Source organism: Polyodon spathula, chromosome 12 (genome assembly GCF_017654505.1).
Source record: "Polyodon spathula isolate WHYD16114869_AA chromosome 12, ASM1765450v1, whole genome shotgun sequence".
Lineage (NCBI taxonomy): Eukaryota > Metazoa > Chordata > Actinopteri > Acipenseriformes > Polyodontidae > Polyodon > Polyodon spathula.
The window spans coordinates 12923851-12943116 of NC_054545.1; positions in this window are offsets into that span (position 1 = coordinate 12923851).

The window sequence follows — 19266 nt, forward strand, 5'->3', positions numbered from 1 at the left end:
ATGGTACTTGGGTGGAGGAAATATTTTTGTGTTGACTGTTTTTGCTAACCCTTTTGTTCTGCTCTGTCAGCAGTGTGCTTGATTTGTTTTTGTAAATGTAATAAATGCGCGTACCAGCGCAGTCCTGTCAACTTCCTGGTCTGTCACACTGTGCAATTAAAAGGTTCCATAACTGAAGAACCCAAGTCCAATACAGTACTACAAAAGGGGAGAGACTTATAACCATATGTTGTATACTCCTTAAAAATAAACAGGCATGCAGAATATAATACAACTTTACAATTTGTTGCCAAACTAACAGTGAATTAAAAGATCTAATTGTGATGTAAAGAGGGAGCACTGCATATAGAGAATAATAAATGTGCTTCAGTGAGTTACAGGAAAATAATTCCATCTAGGGTTTCTGTGACGTCATAAACTATGAGACCGTTAAGTCAATATTAAAGCATCTTAAATATAATTTTCTTTTGATAATTCAGGAACAGTGAATTAAACTGGGTAGATACTGAACTACAACTGAACTACAACATATTTTTTGAAGAAAAGGTGTTTCAATGGGGTACATTTTTATTTATTTTATTTTTTAGTGGCTGTCAGAGTCGAATATTATTTGTCTCATTCACTTGGTTGGTGCTGCCATTGGTAGACGATGAATGTAAATATTCACAGAGACAGCTTTGTTAAAAGTGCCTAAAAACCATGAATTGTGGGTGTTGTCAAGTGATTGAAAACAAGACATTTTGTTTGAAAGTAGTTGGGGTGCACAGGAGTCAAATATAGGTCAAAGGTAGGAGAATATGCCATTCTGACACCACTAGTGCAGTATTTTTTTTCCAAATGGCTCAGGAAGCAAATATAGCCTTCAACCATGCTTTATATAGTAATATTCTAACAAATATACCAGGATAAAAACGGTACAGTTAGTGGTGTCCTGCAGTGGTTTAGTTGATAGCCTCAAGTTACAGTTCTGAAACTTGTCCAAGCATGCTGAAATAAAAAAAATATTATTTTCCTTCTTTATGCCAAATAAAAGAGCGCTCACCAAGATCATTGGCCCTATAAACATTATTTTATTGTGATGAGAACCAAATGTTCCTGTACTTGTTTTTTTTTTCAAGAGCTACATGCAAACATTTGAGATACAGTGCTATAGATAAACTGCTGTCTCCTTGTCACATGGTCTGATTGCAGCTAGGTCACTGTAGTGAGTTTGAATTACAATCCTCTAGGTAGCAGAAAGCAGCATCAGCTTGTCCTCTACAGTGTAGCGCTCCAAATTTCACACTCCATATTGAAGAATAAAATACCAGTAAATGGCCAAAACCAAAGAAACTGGAGACCACTTATTTATTATATTAAAGGTCACACTTTTAGTCTAAAAAGAGACCAAAACCCTTTAAAATGAGATGGTATGATGGTACAGGTATATACAAAGATATGTATTTAAGCTGGTTATCAAATTACTTGTCATCAACTTCACCCCACAATTTCCAATCATTTTAAGGGGTCTGAGGAAGTTTCTGCCAGGAAAACAGCAACACCCACGGTTACACATAACATAGCAACAAGGTGCTGTAGTCTTCTATAATCTCCATCTGGTATGATATCCGAGAACATGCTTCTTTCTGTTGCACTTAGTGAGGATATAGTTAGAAGAACAGGTATGGAATCTGAAACCAATTTTTTGAAAATGTATATCTTTTGAATGAGGAAATAGGTTATAGTTCTGATCCTATGATCATCAGAATAGCATTTATATATAACCTGCAGGCTTCAGTAAACAATGCATATGTGGTTTCAAAATAGAATTGTAAAACATAAATAGAGCTTGTTTATTCTTAAAAGTACATAGAGTTAACAATATAATTCCAGTAAATCTTTCCTAGTATGTAATGGTATTATTGTTATCTTCCAAATTCCTATAATTTCCTATATTAGGGGTCGGCAACCTATGGCTCTTGAGTCTCTAAGTCATTCACAAATACACACACACACACACAAAATAAATAAATAAATAAACGTACTATTAGTGTCTGCTGGCTATTCAACGGGACTCATGCCTCATAATGTATTATGAAACCACCAACAAGCTACAATATTAATGTACTATTTATCATATTTAGATAAAAGAAAAGCATGACACTGGGTTTGCCTGTGGATTGTTTTCTAGACACAAGACAGCACCAATCAGAAATTCCTGTAATGGTAAACTAAGTAGTGGCCTTCCTGGAAAGTTTGTGAATTGGGTCTCTGATAGGCTCAGCTGGACTATGTTTATATTTATAATAGTTTCTTAATGCACTGAAATCATAAAAATAGTACCATAGCATTTTACGCAATCCTATTGTGAAATACCAGGCTGAAGGTTATCTGGCAAAATATTACTTACCTACTGAACTTTGATATTTATTTCCTTTAAAGTAGTTTGATTATTTAAGCACAAATACTAAATGAAAACAGTGAGAGTGAAAACTGAGATACACTGAATTAATTCTGTTAACCATGCAATTGTTATAAGGCTGGTATCTCTTGTGATACAGAGAAATTGATAAAATTGCATGTTGGAGCAACATATGCCATTCAGAATTTATGTAAATATTAGAATAAAAAGAATATATACCTTTGAAGCAATTTTGGCTAACGGTAAAATTAACTTACACTTTAAAAATAAACTCCGGTGAGCTCACTGTTGGAGTAGAGCCACAATACATACACCTTGCCCTTATAAATGATGAGAAGCAGAGATAACATTTAAAACCACTGTACATAATATGCCCTACCCTACAGACATATAAACTGGGGTTTTCCATGCTCACGGCAATTTATTTTAACCAACATATCCTGCTTAAAGGAAGAAATTCAATGTTATTTCTTTGTACAGGGACCAAAAAGATTACATACAGTATTTATGCTGCTATAAGTTCATACTTTGGGTTGGATTTTATAGTGTGCATTTACCTGGTTGCTTTACAGCATCTCTAAGCTAATGGAGATTAAATTAAAAAAAATAGTATCTAATTAAATAGTATCTATTTTTGAATAGAGGTGTTTAAGGCAGAGTTTGTTTGTTGAAACAATGCAGTCTATTCAATTGCTCTAAATGATGGTGGATCTAAATATCTTGTTTAAATATTTTTATGGAGAGAGACTCGTATGCACTAGAAAGACATGTGTACTGTTAGAGCTTTCATTACCTTGTAAGACAAGACATAAATAGTGTCTGGATTTAGAGTCAGCACTAAAACTATTAAGGGTGAGTGCTCTAGTTGTGTGTCAATGTATGAATGATGTAATAAATGTAATGCACTTTTTTTCATATGGATAGAAGGCTTGATGCTCTAGCCACCTATGTGTTTATTAATGATCTATTTAGAAAAGCACAGTATTTTAATAGATATCAGAAAAAGCATAGATCAGAACCTTTCTGTGAAAGATCAGAATTTAGATCATACTCATAATGTAACCCATTATTATTTATTACTAGTCATTTAGCAGATGCTTTTATCTAAAGACTCACAGAGGCTAAGGGGTGAACCATGCATCTAAACTGCTGCTGCAGTGTCACTTACAATAGGACCTCGGTTTTACATCTCATCCAAAGGACTAAAAGTTATTTGGATTAATACATTAGCCTGTTTAACAGTATCTTCACAGACAGGTATTGAGACTGATTTAGAAGTGTACTTTTTTAATAATTATATACTGTATAAATAGGTTATATATGTTCAAAAGTTCAGAATGCTACCTTGGGCAAAATAAAAAAAAAAAAAAACTGCTTCTATCAAAAATACCAATCTGCTTCTTTTCTCCTGGCTGTATGTCCGTCACAATTAAACATTTCCCAGAATTCAGAGCAACCAGGACTTTTTCAGGAAACTGATGGTTTACAATAATCTCAAATTGTCCCATATGTAAATGTACTTAAAAAGCTTAAGTTTGGGGTCCATTTCAAAGCAGTTTGTGGGAGGTGATGGTCTACAGTGCTTATGATAAATATTTAGTAAATTCAAAACTAATCATTTGTATTCAATAAGCCGATAACATATCAGAACTACAATTAGTTAAATAACGTTTGGTTCAGACAGTTTCATAAAACAAACAAACCATCCTATTCATTCATATCATTAGTAATGGGTTTAGTTGTTAAAACAAAGCCCTTCTTTTGTGGTAGGTCATTGGGTTGTTTTACTGTGACTTTTAACAGAATATGTTGTGTATGCACTCACTCATAGGACATACGAAATGAAAAGGTTGGTTCTAGTTTTAGCAAAATCTCCACCTGCAAATGAGCTTAATCTCAGACATTACTAGAAATCAGAGATGGAATCCAGTCTTGTGGTATCTGAATATCGCTCATCTCCAATTACAGCGGGAACATTGTGTTTCAGCTTGTGGTATCTGAATATCGCTCATCTCCAATTACAGCGGGGACATTGTGTTTCAGGTGTGTCGCAATGTATGGACAATCAGTTAAAGAAAAAATATCTAAGAAAACAAAGCAGATACCTGCATTCAAGCTGTCACATGTCACATCCAGAACAATAGGAGAGTAATCTGGTTTCCACAGCTATTTTTGTACTCTTTTTATAAGCATTACAAGCAGTCAAAACAGCTGCTGCCCCACCCTTTGCAAGTGAAAGTAGCACCTGGCTGGTCAGGTTTCTTTTAAGTTCAGACTTGTCGCCCAACACCTGATATCCCTGATGCCAGCCAAGAGACTCAATAATAACAATATGTTTTAAAAACATACTAAATGCAAAGCCTAGTATGTACAATAAACATTCTGATTAACATTCAGAATAGTACAGTGGTCAGAGTAGATATAAATATACTTGAAATATGTGCATATAAATATACTTGAATCATTCTTTCAATGACTTTTGGCACCAGTTAATTAACCCCCAGCATTGAGCTTGGAAAAACTAAAAAAGGCTGCCCTAACAGAAAAAGAGTCTGGGTGCTCTTTGTTTACATGAAAATATAAACAGGTGTCATTTCTGAGGGAGGCCTTGGTGGTTTGCAAGAGGGAATGTCTAACAGGTGGTGGCAAGAACTTATCAAACAACTGTTTCAGCACTAAATGTTGTTTACTTGTAGGATAGGATAACCTAAATTACCTGGCTGTTAATTTGTCTTTTTATGTTTGTATCTTTTTTCTTTAGTAATGTATATAATGTATGTAGGAATGTACTTTATAGCAGGCTATCACTTGCTAATCACATATAAGAAACCGTGTGTTTAAGGGGTGCCCCCTAGGAACATTTATAATATCATAAAAATAGCAGAGATGAACTTAAAAATGACCAGTTAAATGTCATCTATTGCCTTCAGCTATTCAGTCCAAGGAAAGCACAAGATGTTTCAAGCAGAGCAATATAAGTCGCAAAGTGTATTACAGATGTGAAATGAGGCTCCAAATCTACGGAGATTATTGGGTGATTATATAATTCCCAAGTCTAACCCATACTTACAATACTGCATCCAATACACCAAATGCCTTTGTTTTGAAATGGTAATTTGAGCTGACATCAGTGTGCCAATATTCTGTAATAATATATGGTTTTGTGTACAGTTATACTTATAATACAAAAGTGCTACAACGTGACTGGTTGAAATGATTGAAACAAGTCAGAATTCCACCACAAAACTTTTTTAGCAATATTAGTTAGGCCAAGATTTCAGGCAGACCAAAATTTCAGGCAGAAACATGGGGCTCAATGTAAAGCAACACAAGCAGCAAAGCCAAAACTAAAATGATATCATTTGAGATGTCCCTTGTGAACTTGGTGCTGTATGTTAGTTAATTATCTAGCGGCTTACTGGAATGATCTTTTAGAACGCTCTACATGTGAAAGCCACACTATGCATTTGCAGGGCCTCCCTTGTGGATAGGGGGGGGAAGTGTGTGCTCTGACAATAAAACCCTATAAAACCTGACATGTTGAAGCTTCTACAGAGCTTGTCTCCATGATATGGTCTATAATTTATCCAGACCCTGCAGGAATGCAGTGTTTCGCAATCCCCCACCCTTACATTTTCCAATACAAAACAACATGTTCCTCTATTATTCAGTTCCATGTTTTGATCAGGTTAATAAAACTCAGATAATTATGACTCAGGGATCTGGAAGGATGATTCTGTCATGGGAGATCATGTGTAGTGTTATCTAGACTCTGAATACATAATCAGAAGCCCCACCCCCAAACAAACATAATACCAAAAAGTAGCTCTTGAGATATGTCACTACATTTTAATAAAGTGTATCAGATAATTTAGCTGTTGAATAAATGTGGATGTTAATGATATGTTCAGTTATCAGCAAGTGGAATAAATAATCTTGGTAGTGTTGGAGCTGATTGAGCTATGGATGATTATCCATAACATTTTTTCAGTACAATAACTGCTCAATTCAGACTAAAAAACAGCTATTGTTCCAACCCTAGTCTCACCCACATCCTTTCCACTATAGCACCAGCCAACCCAATGCATATGTGCTGTGTGTGTCAAACATATCAGTATTTTCAAAAGCTGTTATTTTTATACATTGAGCTTTGGCTCCCAGCAACTCTGACTCTTTCCGATGGCCCTGGCTGGGCAGAGCCTTCACAGGCACTGTCTTGCAGTTGAATGGTTTCGTAGTAGTTGTCCTGCGGAGCGGACGCTCTCCTCCTCGATGTAAACAAAGTGCCAGTCTCTGTAGCATGGCGGTGCAGTCGCCTCGAGCTGTGGTGCAGACGCTTCTTGAGTTGATCGCAGTCTCCCCGGGCATGCCCCCCCTAAGCAATACGGACCTCCCGAACAGCTAAGTGCCAGGCAAGCCTACGTGCTCAATTGGTTGATTAGCAATGCATCTCCTGTTACACGTCCCAGTTGTAGACATCCGCACAAGAACCAGCGACAGGGTCCTTCCTTTCTGTCATACAATACTTTAACAGTTTTCTTTATACTTTAAATTACTCATGTGTTTTTACCCCAGGCCAATGATTGAAGCTGCTGAGTGGGCCAGCCTTTTACATTTTGGTGTCTGGAATTAAATCTGGTTTAGATCACAATGACAGTAGCCCACATCACAAAACCACTGCACAATACAGAAACAACTGTCACTCTATACCTTTGTGGCTAGTCTTAAAAATAGAGGTCAATGATTGCATGGGAAAGAGGACCAAACTTCTTCCTCATCCTCTCAGAGGGTTGTCCTCCTTCAGGGTTAGCTTAAGACAAGCTTGTGGGGCAACATGTGGAAGTAATCATAGCTCAGCGAGTAACTAAACAGGGCTTTGGTCTCCAGTGATGAAAATCCAGCACTACTCTATGAAATAAACTTAACCAGCTAATGCTACTTAGGGTGTGAGCAGCATAGGCCTGTTCCGCATAATTCACATCACAGCGGACAGAAATAAGAGACAACACTACAGTATTTGGTGCCAGCAATACATAAAGAAATACAATTCTTTATACCTGTTCACGTGATGGCACTGGCTCTTAGTTTTATGAAGACGCTTTATATATATATATATATACACATTTCACTAATTGCAATAAGAACCACTCAGAGTGGTGGCAAAACATCAGAAAAATGCAAGGGCACAGTAACAAAAAAAATACTTTAAAGCTAATTTCTCTTTAATTAATCCACAACGACACTGGCTTATGAGACTAACATTTGTATTTTTTTTTCCTTTTTTTATAAACATTGCCTTAAATAACCCAGATGTACTGTTATATCAAGGCAAAGGTATGATTTTGTCACCGTGTGTAAACACTACTGACAACATGACCCCATGAAGTTTCCAATATGGTTAATCATTGTTCTCCACTAATCATTCTGAAATTTTACAATATGTTTTTTAAACAGAGATGGCTTCATGGCAAAGCTCAGGTTTATGCAATGCTCTTCCACATGTACATATACACTCTCTCGTCAAGTTTATCTGCATTGAGGCCTATTTTCTGCTAATAGTAAACAGACATTGAATTTTCCTGGAATAAAAGACCAAAGAACTACTGTATATTTCACCTAGCAAGACTTTCATCACAAGTTCACTTCTACAAGTGAACCTGAACTCCACTATCATAATAATGACAACATTTTGGTAATGTGTACACTTTTTAAAGCCAAAACATCTGTTTGTCTTTCATGTGTTTTTTTGTGAAAACATTGATGTGAATTGATTTGGATGTTGTCAACTAATGTTTGTGGTTTGTGTAAATGTCAATTAATCATATCAACCTCGGTTTGATATTGGAAGAATTTGATATTCAGCTTGGGAGATTTATTTGATTAGAGTGGATTTTATGGTCACAATCTGAGGGCAGAGAAAACATTTAAGCTGGGGTTGGTACATTTTCACAAATTTTAGATCTCCAATAAAAATAGATTACCAGAATTACACTTTCTTATTCAACCTCCAATAATTATAATTTTCTGGGTCTCCAGATTTCCATTACATGAGATTAGATGTTGAACTTCATACTGATTTGAACTTGGCTCTCGCCAAGATAAGCACCAACTAAGAAGAAGCTTTGCAGTAAACTAATGTGATCCATCTGCATCGCAACCCATTTGCATTGTTTTCCATCTGATGATGTAGATATCCTTCTGTCTGATGTTGATTGCTGAAGTGTAATGCTGGCTCCAGGAATCAGCTCATTTTGCTTCCCCAGCGTATCAGCACACAGAATAGCTGCGATGCTGGCTCCGGGGATCAACCCAGTGTGGTCTCCTCAGCGCATCAGCATGACAACCATCTGGAATGAGCTAAGTAGGGTACATCTCTGGGGTCTTCAAGTGGGCACCTTCCATCATCGGTGTTTCGTTGAGTAGCCCACGACACCTCAAGAGGGCTCAACAGTGCTTCTGGCCTCCAAGCATCACCCACCTCCATCCCCCACTCAGGTCAGCCCAGCTTTCTTACCTATTGTGCTTGAGATCCCCATCCAGAATCTTTTCATCTCAACCACAACCAGTTGCTGCTCCTTTCTGCTGCCATAAATCCTTGACAACCCACCTCCACTGGGTAAACTCAGACTCTCCATCCTTGCTGTTCCACTTCAGCAGCTAGTTGAGCATACTGAAGTTTCTTCCTCTCATACGCCTCATCCACAGTATCTTCCCATGGCAGTGTTAACTCTACCAGATGAACAAGGCGTGCTGATGCAGACCAAAAGACAATGTCTGGTCGAAGGTTAGTGGTGGCAATCTCAAGTGGAAAAATAAGCCGTTGACAAACATCTGCCAGCATCTTTCAGTCTCTAGCAGCTTCCAGTTGTCCTGAGCGAGGCTTGATTTTAACACCTTTTCTTGGTGGTTGCTCTCCTGGATGGAGGAATATTGTCTTTTGTGTGTAATGCTTTGATGGAACTAATGGCAACTTATTGGTCATGTTACGCTTGTCTTCAATTGCTAAGACCAAACATTGCAGCACCTGGTAATGACGCCAAGTAAACCATTCTTGGCTAAGACCCAAGTTACATCCTGTCAAAATGTGCCTTAATTTTGCAGGTAATGAACACAAAGGACATGAGGGATCCTCACCCACCGAGAGGTTTAGGATCTGTGGTGATGGGAGAACATCATATGCTGATCTGATGAGGAAACTGATCCTGCTCTGTTTCATTGTCCATAGGTCTTGCCAGCTGATCTTGCGTTGTTCCACACTCTCCCTGCTTGGCCTGGGAAACGGCCTTTACACACCTGATCCTCTTCTCCTGCTTTTTCACCTCATTGACTACCAGCTTCCTCCGTTGAACCGGGGTTGCCTTCTGCCTTGTAGGAGGAGCTGAGTTGAGACCAAAACTTTCTTTTCCATGCTGAACTTGCCCCATAATATCTCCGATTCGAAGGGCAGCCTTAGCATCTTCCACTGTTTTCTTTGCCATCCATTTTCTTCTAGTTTTCAACACAGGTGCTGCCTCCCTTACGCATTTGTCATGTGAATCTACTAATGTCATTTCCAGTTGGACTTTGGCGCACTTAAACCCCTCAATTAGACTAGAGATTGGTAGCTGCAGTATTCCTTTACCATAAAGTTCCACCCTGCTGAGGCAGCGTGGAACTCCCAACCATTTCTTGACGTATGAACTGATTAAAGATTCCAGCTTCTCAACTGTTGTCAAGGAAACCTTGTACACAGTCAGTGGCCACAGCAGTCTTGGCAGTAGACCAAACTGAAAGCACCAGAGTTTCAGTTTGCCTGGTAAAGCGCTGCTGTCTATACTCTTCAACCCTTCCACTGCTTGTTGTCTAACTTCTCCCACACAAACTGTGTCCTTTAGATCCCCGTCGTACCATCTCCCTAGACTTTTCACTGGCTTCTCGGACACTGTTGGTATTGCCTCACCATTAATGTAGAACCATTTATCTACTACTTTACCTTTAATTATAGAGATGTTCCTGATTTAGTGGGCTTGAATTGCATTCGTTCCCATTCAATGTTATTGGTTAATTTGCCCAATAACCGATTAGTGCAGGCTACTGTTGTAGTCATTGTTGTCGTGTCATCCATGTATGCTCGAATTGGTGGTAGTCGCATTCCAGAAGCCAAGCGCTCTCCTCCCACCACCCATTTTGATGCACTTATAATTACTTCCATTGCCATGGTAAAAGCCAGTGGAGAAATAGTACATCTTGCAGTTATTCCAACTTCTAGGCATTGCCATGTAGTGCTGAATTCTGAAGTTGAAAAACTAAATTGCAAATCTCCTGAAACGCTGAAAAATTCAAATGCTGCCCAGAGAAGTTCCAGTGGCACTGAACCATATGCATTAGTCAAATCCAGGAATGTCACATGGAGCTCCTTCCTCTCCTTTTTAGCTAATTGAATTTGTTGCCAGATTACACTGATGTGTTCTAAGCATCCTGGGAAACATGGAATGCCTGCTTTATGTAATGAAGTGTCAATGAAGCAGTTCTTTAATAGGTAGGTTGACAATCTCTGAGCAATAATGCTGAAGAAAATCTTGCCTTCTACGTTTAATAGGGAAATAGGACGAAACTGACTGATGCATATAGAATCCTTTTCTTTTGGTATAAAGACTCCACCTGCTCAGTGCTTGGTACAACGTGTTTTTCCCATGCCACTTTCATCAATTCCACAGGATTCGTAGAACTCCAGAAGCACTCTTGTATACTCTGTATGGAACTCCATTAGGCCCTAGAGATGATGATGCCTATGCTTTTTTCACAGTTTGCTCTATCCACTTAGGTGCACAGTCCTCCATTTGGTATTCGGGTGGATTGATAGGTGGAATATCTGAAATAATTGACATAGGTGATTTGCACTTAAATCATTTAAATGATTTTAGTGAGCCATTTCTCTCGCTAGTGAATATCTTCTTTACAAATTTGAATGGATATTTATAAAAGTTAGTGATCACAATGAACTTTGAGAGGTAAAAATGCTTTCATTATTATTATTGTGTTCATCCAGTTGTAAGTGCCAGCTGCTGGGGTATATCTGTGATTGAGCAATGATGACTTTTGACATTTCACATTAAAGCTTCTAAAAATCCAGACATATAAGAAGTCATTATTTTCACCACACAAGTCAAAATATAAATGTTATAAGTTCAAAATTGTGTGTGAATGGGGATTAGTTTGCTATTTGGGATGTGCCGAGTATCTGGATCATATAAGTATCCATTATGGTCATTTTTCTGAGTATGAATAGCACACAAGTGCAGGTACTCTGCACACCCATGGTTTAAAAAAAAAAAAAAAAAATTATGTGATATGCTATTTTTTGTTTTGCATAATTGTGTAAGTGTGTCTTTGTTTCCCTCTTGACTCATACCTACATATGACAGCCAAAAATGAAATACTTACTATGGAAATTGTTTCACAGTTAACTACCATGTGGTATAGTTGCAGAAATTAACCACGTTATTGCCACGTTCTTATTTTTTCCATGTGTATTGAATCCTATGTAGGCCACTTGTGCAGTTTTGTTCATTTTTCCTACTTTGCATCAATTATTTTTGCGAGTGCCATCTTAAACAATTAACAAGTTCATGCTTTAATAACAACACCGTGTAACAATTTTTTTTTTATTTTTTTTTTTGGTTCCTGGGTAGTAAGTGTTATTTCCTAATTGCTTATGCCTCAAAAGTATAGAAAATGGCTATTATTCCCCACAAACTTTGCTTTTGTGACCAGGACAGTGATATTTTGAAGTTTACCTATTTTCCAGAACATTCCAAATAGATTCAGTGCTGAGTAAACTTGGAGTAACTTCTAGAACTTTCCAGTAATATAAATAGTAGTATAAATACAGGGGCCGTAAGTCCACCAGTTCAGTTTAGTTCCAGCTGCCTAAGTGGATACATATCTGCATTTTTCTGAGATGGCATCAAGAGGCTGCAATAGTAGCATTCCTGATGGGTCTCCAAGGCGGTTTTACCAAGTTTCCCTGCTATATTTGCCTTTGGGACAGCAGGGACACCAAGGCGCACTGCCACAGGCGGGATTGGCCACAGCGGGCCGAGTTCTCTGTGGGGAGGAAAAACGTCAAGTGGGAGCCACTGGTGGACCCCCGGAAGGTGCTGATGCCACCACTGCACATCAAATTGGGCCTTATGAAATAATTTGTCAGAGCTCTAGATAAGGAGTCGAAAGCCTTCAAGTACCTTCAAGACTTCTTCCCTAAGCTGTCTGAGGCAAAGGTCAAAGCCTGTGTCTTTGTCAGACCACATATAAAGAAGATCCTGGAGTGCAATGAATTCCCCAAGAAGCTCACTAGAAAGGAGAAAGCGGCTTGGAACAGCTTTGTCGCAGTGGTTCAGGGCTTCCTGGGCAATCACAAGGCCGAAAACTATGTGGAGCTGGTTGAGACTCTGGTGAAGAACTACGGCACAATGGGCTGTAGGATGTCCCTCAAAGTCCATATCCTTGATGCTCATCTTAATAAATTCAAGGAGAACATGGGAGCGTACTCAGAGGAGCAAGGCGAGCGCTTCCACCAGGTTATACTGGACCTTGAACGTCGCTACCAAAGACAGTATAACGAGAATATGATGGGAGACTACATTTGGGGGCTGATTCGTGAAAGTGATTTACAGTATAATCGTAAATCCCGAAAAACTACTCAATTCTAAATATTTTGTAGTCATTTTTGTATTACTTTAGTATAAATACATGTTAATTTGGGTTCATATGTTGTTTTTTTCTGACTTTATGTGAACGAAAAGACTGTTTTCTCATTGGAAATAGGTAAATTTCAAAATATCACTGTCCTGGTCACAAAAGCAAAGTTTGTGGGGAATACTAGCCATTTTCTATACTTTTGAGGCATAAGCAATTAGGAAATAACACTTACTACCCAGGAACAAAAATTGTGTTACATAGTGCAATCACATCTCACAATGCTAAACTAACTTTCTTTAAATATGGTAAAACTCCCATGTTATAGACCATTGTCCTTTGTACAAGTTAGATTAAAACACACACACACACACACACACACACACACACACACACACACACACACACACACACACACTTAGCACATTTCACTACTGCAAACCAACACAGAGAAAATATAACTAGCTGAAAGAGTTAATGAGCATGAAACCACTTTATCCTTCATCATGGTCACCCTGTATTATAATAAGCTCAACATCTCTCCACTTTCAGCTCTCAAAGACTGCAGGCTTTCATTTAATGAGCATGTCATAGGGATGCCATCACACCACTGATACTTAATCCTTCGTTTTCAAGTCCCACTGCAGTTTCTATTTACTTATGTGCTAAAAGGACATTGGAAACTCTATACGAGACTGCAGAAATTTTGACCTGTTTGAGAGAAAAGCTGCTGACATGTTTAAATAAATCACATATATCTTATTTCTGGCCGGAATATTTTTAGCTACTGCTCTTTCCTTAAGTGAAGAAACTGGCAAACATTTATTAATTCCCACGAGGCATTATGTAAACATTTTAAATCTGAAATGTCTTCTGTGCTACTTTGTGACAGTACTAACATGACTTGATTTTGGATGTTGTCAATTAGTGTTTGTTGCATGATATTTGTAAATGCCAACTAATTATACCAGGAAAAATATATTGGAGGTTGACCACGGGTGGAACCAGTGGCAGCCCCAGTTTGAACGTTAGCTCTACAGGGTTTTTCTATATTTAAGTTTCTATATAAAACACCTCCCTTGCAAAACTTACACATAACTGTTTTTTACAAATGGTAAATTTAGGGTCTGAGCTATTTTCACCTGTTACTGTTGTTAGATTTGTGGCTATAATTCTTTAACTATAAAGGTTACAGGTACATGTCATACATGGAATGAATGTGCACACGCTAGGCTTCCATAAAAAAGTTAAATAGTCTGAAACTCATCCTCAACACTTTTTAGAAAATGTATTGTTATAAAACTTATTTTAGCATGGCCAGCTTAAATCTGACAGTATACAATAAAACTTCAACATGTAGGGTACATGGAAAAATGTTAATAACGGGCCTGGTTGCCAGCAGGATATTTAACATTAGGCGGATCCTATAGAGTTAAATCTTCTAATAAATTAGTGAAAGAAACCATTCTTGTCATTTTTAAATATTTGAAACTGTCACAGCATAATTGAGCTATTATACTGTATAAGTAATTACAGGTTTGGATGTGTCAGAAATCCAATACATTTTATCATGTGTACACCTGTGCATAGAACACCATACAGCATAATTCATTTGCTAAAATAAATAAATAAATACACTTCTTTATAGTTTATAGTCTTGTCATTTTTGTGGTTTAAAAGAAGCTTTTTTGTATATCAGGGTTATTTTATTATAAACATTTTTGCTTATTGTAAAAAACGCACATGCTGTAAAAACACCCTCTCCCTCATCGTATGTTTTGTACATTCATGAAAATGTTCAATGACCCCTACATTTGTTGGCTTTATCAACTTCATTAGTAACAAAAAGAACATTAGCATGCAACTTTCCAAAGATTCTCAGAACTCTTTCAACCGACTGGAAAAGCAAAGCCACCCCAAGAGTTTTGTAACCTAGCAATGCTGAAACCTGGCTGTTAGCCACAACAGACACAGTAATAAACAATACAGCCCTGAACTCTGCCTTTGCTGTGCGGTGGAGCATTGGGTATTCGGGGGAGGGAGGGGGGAGAGGCAGCTGGAAATCATGGCCATCTATTTCTCCGCAAGGGGAGGGAAGGAGAAGAAATCAACAATGGGAGCATGGAGGATGGAGGGGTTTAGCGAGAGGAGTCTAGTGCCAAGGCCTATTCATCTCGGAGGCGAGCCATGAACTTGTCAACATCCCCTCTACTTGCTTCACCATTGGCTCTGAGTGAGCCTCCAACACCTGCTTTGAGCTGGCCTTTCTTTTCCCTGTGTGTGTTTGGGGAGAGTTGTTACTGGGTTTAGGCGGGGGGAGGGACATTCCATAGTGTAGAGGATGGCAAACAGGCAACAAAACAAGAACAAAAAAGCTCTAGGGCAGCTTTTCAAATTACATCGACAACCTCCCGCTCCCATCTCTCTTTCTACACGCTTGTTTCCTTTGTTCCATTTTTTTCTTTTTTGTTGAGTGGGACGCCGTAAGGTGAAGGTCATGACAAGAATTGACAGGCATAAAGTAAAAAAAAAAAAAGAACACTTCAAAATAAGCCAGCTTGCCATCATTCACTGCCTTTTCCCTCTCACCCCACAGATCAAAGGCAAGGCCCATTGTGAGGGCAAGACAATGACGTTGATGCTAAGGAGGCTTTCTCCATGGGGCTCCAGGGCTTTAATAGAGTCCCCCTTCCCCCTCCCATGCTGGCTTGTTGACAGCTCAACAGGGTCCTGTTTTCGTTAATTGGAGAAATGAAGGAATTTATTTTCGAAATTGAAGTAGATGTGCATACATACAGTATATATTGTAGAAATGACATCCACTGAATTATATTTATTTGTATAATATTTATCTACAGTAATTTTTAAGAACATTTTGGTAGGTCAAAGCAGGTTACCAATTCATTTTTTTCATTCATGACAGATATAATCAAAAGGTTTGTGAAATGTGCACTTTTTATTAATGTCTGTATTGCTTTCCAATTGTTTATGCTATTTCACAGATATGCAATATATCTTTATACATTTAGCTTTAAACAAAAATACTGTACTTACCAGGTTCTAAACCAGGTTTAGTATGTATAATGAGTTAATTAACTGCTATAACCTGACAGGAAGATTAATTTAGTCAATTAACCACTTGGGAACAGGGTTGGAACAAACATCATCAGGAGTGGGCAGAACTAGCCATCTGTTCTGTACAGTATCTGGTTTTGTCCTCATCCTGCTAGATTGGACCCTCATGGCCAGGCGCCTGGTGAGCTAAAGCAGACACCTGCAGGGCTGGCATTTGTCCTGCAGAGGCTGAAAGCATGCTAAAATCGGCTCTCAAGTTCCTGAGTGTAAAGAGGCAATTGGCTTAGTCGATCAGATGATGACCACTGTCCTTCACATCTCTTGAACTGTGTTGGGAATTGTTTTGGTGAGGGCATGTAATTGTAGAATCAGGGAGAAAACTGGGCACTAAAAAAAATAAACAATACCACAAAGCAATGATTTTCTCAGATGAGCCACTCCAGGACTCCTGAGCAGTTTAAATGATGCCCTACTATGACATCTCAGCAGGACTCAAAATCAACTGGCCAGATCATTATAAGAGAACTAGTTACAATGCTACGGTATTTATTTTTGAACAGACAAAGAAAGTATTACTGACTACATTGACCAAATGTTTATTTTTTTGTCTAAAAGCAAGCACCATTCTCAGGAACAAGGAATTATAGTGAACTGCAAAGAAATACAAGCAGTTATTTGAAAATATTAAAAATGATTACTTGGATTGTAAGTATGAATCTTTCCATCTTTGTTTAGGCAATGAGCAAATTGTACAGTCCCCTCAATCATAACAAGTCATATGATACAAGTAATCCAATAGATTGGTTTCAGGTGATGTCATAATCCACAAGACCAAAGTAAGAGTGGTTTGTGAACTTCATCTGATCTCAGCGATTGAATTACTGCTTCTATCATACACCCTTTCAGTATGATTTATATTCACCAGTTATTTTCTTTGCACGTCATGCTTAAGTGGTTTAATATTTTCATTAGTCATGGTCTCTTTTTAGATTTACAGTAACAGACTTAATTCATCTGAACTTGGTCATATTACACATCAGTCCTGTGATGTGATTTGAGCACCATGATAACGTGAATAAGAGATAAGAGGTATATAGTGCATTGTGGGCTCCAATATCAACGTGATATGTGAACTGTATTTGACAGTAGGTATTTCTTTAATTTAGTATGGTCCACAATGCATCCATACAACAGATTAAAACACATTTTACCTAATGTGTCCTGTCCCATTGATGCAGCAGGGGTAACAATTTGCAAAGCTCTTTAAAATACAGAGAAGACTACACCCAGGGCATGTATTAAAACTAATTAAACTAAGGTTTTTTGAGATTTGTGTCTTTTGAGTGTATCGCTTGGTTAGTCCATGAGAATCCTTGTGTTTCGAACTACATGGGGAGATGTTGACCACATTGTTAACCAAATGTTGTTCATTTAGTTTTAACTTGTCGGGTTGCTGACTGCCAAAGCTTCCTTCATGTTTGAATTTGGTATCCATGGCGTAGGTGGGGGCAAATCTTACCTTCTCTTCCTGTTTTAGGCTTGCTCAGTACAGGAACTGTGCATCACATGACAAACTCCTTTGGCCATGTGACTGCCTCTTGTGGTTTGAGTAGTTATTATATCATCTTCACAGTGCACAACAAAAATATGTATTTGTTTTTTTTTTTTTTTGCAAACCACATGAAAATAAAAACGTGTTCACCAAATTTTTGTTATTCCACAGGAAAGACCCATACATCCTGTTCAGTCTCAAATTCCATTGTGTAAATTCCTGCTTATAATTTCATTTTAATAATGTTTTCTGTGAAGCCACAATCATCTATTCAATACTGTTTGGTTGAACTTAAGTATAGCAGGCTGATTCACGGGTACAGCTATGAGAAAGTCATGTAGACTCATTTTCCAGCACATTCTTTCAATTTATTTATTTATTTTTTTTAAATTTGGCTACTTCAGAAGCCACCTCTGTAGACGATGATGTCAAATCCGGCTCAGAACAAAAGTAAATTAAATGTGTTGGTCTCCACATTAATCCAGCTGACATTAATCCATGTCACAAAACCACCACACAATTTGGCACAATTTTCAGTCTTTGCTTGAGGCCAGGGTCTGAATGGTAGGAGTTCAGGTCAAGATTAAGGTACATTTATAGAACTATGATGATTACTTTATCATGTTACTTTATTACTTTATCATCATTTTTCAAATTTCCCATGCTTTTCACATTGTTATACTATGCATTTACCATAGTTTACAATGGTTTTTAATGTGCTTCATCATATTTCTCTGGGCTTTACCATGCTATCACTATGCTTTATTATAGTTTGTTATTTGGTAAAAAAAAAAGAAAAAAAAAAAAGTGATATAGTTACTGGTAAAGCCATTACGCCAGACAAATTGAATATACATTTCGCTAGTTACCATTTTTAGTGCATTTTTAAAGAAGACAAATAACCTAAATGTTTCTGTATTTTATCTTGTTAATTACAGCTTATCAGGGTTTGTGGTCATCTCTGACTAGTATTTTCATTATCTTCCAACCAGATATATTCCTCAATCAGACTCTTTTGACCCTGTGACCGGCACCCTTCATTATGGGCACCTTGGTGAAATTAATTATCCTGCACGGAAAACAAGGAGACCTGGAAAGATGTTTGTTTTTATTTTACTGAATTGATGAGAAAAAAAATCCCCTGAGATTTTCATTAGACCCTTTCACCTTGTTTAGGATATTGTCTTCAACTCACAGAGCTCAATGGATGGACTGGAGTCTTCAGTGAAACTCATCCTTTCATAGCCATTTCATCGGCCACAGTTTGATTCCCCTTATACTACCAACCATAACATTGATATTAATCAAAAATGTAGCTGAATTTTATGAAGGAAAAAATACCCCTTTTTAAAAGTTGCAGTGTCCAACAGTCATGCTCAGTTTTACACAGTTTACAGTGTGAGTAATGAACATGTTCTTACTGCTGCTTCAGATGCAGTGGTTTATGCATCAAGTCCTGTTATAGCTCAGCAAGAAAAGCTACAATTAAACAAAGAGTCATTATTCTGATAACATTCTGCAGTAAACATGTATAGGGCAGATATTTTGTGCTTGTTAATGT